This window comes from Lytechinus pictus, chromosome 9, assembly GCF_037042905.1.
Source record: "Lytechinus pictus isolate F3 Inbred chromosome 9, Lp3.0, whole genome shotgun sequence".
NCBI lineage: Eukaryota > Metazoa > Echinodermata > Echinoidea > Temnopleuroida > Toxopneustidae > Lytechinus > Lytechinus pictus.
In genome coordinates, this window is record NC_087253.1 from 22,595,537 (window position 1) to 22,597,839 (window position 2,303).

Consider the following 2,303-nt stretch of genomic DNA (forward strand, 5'->3'; position numbering starts at 1 on the left):
AGTTCATCAACACCATCAACATCATCATTATCATAAATGAAGCAGGCACTATGTACTGTATACATGTACGTACTCCTGACTGATTTAGTGTTAAATGTATGTTTAAATAAAATGATAATGATAATTCTAAGACTCTTCTGATCTTTAGCCCAAACTGAAATATTGAATGACAGCCAACTATTATCAAAATAAATCATTGTTAGGAATGTAAAGTTTATTTCATGAACATAAAACTTGTATAAATGTTATCATCCACTAATATTTGCAATGTACATTGTGGATATAGAAAACCTGTACAATACATTTATTAATTTTGGTAATAAATTAACCATCTTTTTATCAAATGTACATTTTATTTTACAGTATGAACTATAAATAGCAGATAAACATTAAATGATAAAAAAGTAGTACATGGGTATTGGAATATAACAGGCAAATCCTACTTGTGTAGCAGGTCAATATGACAAATACATGATACTTTTTTTACACTAAGTACACAGTAAATCAAATAGGAAATATTATATTTCTTGCATATAATCTGTCCGGCTAAATAAACCACCAATTTGGCAAATAAATTCCATAATTTTTGCAAAGAAAAACCACAAAAAATGTAATACAATGCTTACAATTCCATCAACATCTTACAAGCTGAGTTTCCTTTGATAGTAAATATTCTGTTTTACCAAAACATAGTACAACTTGTATGCTATTTCTTATCATTTATATTATATATCCAAATATCAAAAGAGAACTTTATATTCCCTTTTAAATCACAAAAGTAGCAATACAGCTGAATTTGGGGCATCCATAACTTCAAAACTATCATTTATCCCTAACACAAGCGTGGAAACAACTAACATTATAAAGAGGAGAAATACCAACATTACAACACCATGAATTTAATTCTTTGAATCCACTCACCGAGCCCTTCACTGCACTGTGTAGAATAATTCCAATAATGTCACACGTGAGTGTACCGTCCAAACAAACAAGAGATATTAAATCCCACAGGATCGCATGCTACCGGGTCGTAGTATCCAATGACATTTGCAACACAGCACGCTTGCCCCCTCTCACATCTAACTACCTCTCCCTCTCTCGCTCGTTCGTTCGTTCTCTTCCTCGGAACGTTTGTTGTTCACTCACTCTTGCTCTCTCGCGGTGGAATGCCAGTGATGGGACATCAACAGGCTCGGAGATGCCTTTACCAGAAATGTGAGTGGCTCGAACGAGAGATAGACATGTATACAGATAGCATGGTGCACTCTCTGCCTAGTCTGTAGGCACAGACCTTCGGAATAGTCTGAAATAGTGAGACTAGACTCACTATAAGTGCTTTACACAATTTGATACACAGAGGGGCCCGTATTCTGAAGTCGGGTTTAACTTAAACTTGGGTTTAAAGTTGTGGTTTAAGTATGGATAGCCGAATTTTTACATAAATCACTAAGAGTAGAGATGTCATATTTCAGCTCATTTGGCTCTCAAATCATTCATAATTGTCTAGGAAGTAGAAATAGGTGATTGTCTTTACCATCAATGAATTAGGAAAGAGCACAGTAAACATAAGAAACATACAACTTAATAAAAATTTTGACACTTTTGGCTTCCCATAATTTTAGCAGAGTTAGCCCATGGTCTAAGTTAAACCTTACTTCAGAATACGGGCCAGGATGTTTGGAGTGTAGTGTGACTAGTCTCTATACTAGACATGCCGTTATCAGTTAAATGTTCAAAATTTAGTTTGTGCTTGCAGACTAATCTCTGACTACTGTCAGAGTGAGTTGACTTGTCTGTGTATAAAGCCATTCACAGACTCACTTGTCCGCTTTTCTGAAAAGTGCAGAGTCTGATGCATAAGACTAGTGTGGTTACAATTTATGAATAATTCAGTAGCAATAAAGTTCATAATGAAAATAGCCTGAAATTGGGATACATTCATTTTTTCTGTTTATATGCCCAAAGACTATAGAGTATGTGTAAGTGGCCCTTTCATATTTTTGGGCTCTTCTTCCACACTACTTGGGCTCTTTGCCTCTTTCACAGAATATCTGACATTAAAAAAATGTATTTATCGGGGGAGGGGGGGGGGGCTAAATTAACAACTTACAAAACATGGTCATTTTGCTAATAAATACAGTATCTAGTGCATCTGCTCCAACATTTAGAAAGGGGATTTCACCTTGATAAAAAGTTTATTCAAAATTTCAAAAACAATATCTAGATGATACCATAAAGGTTTGTCAAAAATACATGAAAAAGTAAAAAAGATGTTTGAAGTTTGTTTTTTGTTTTTTTCATTT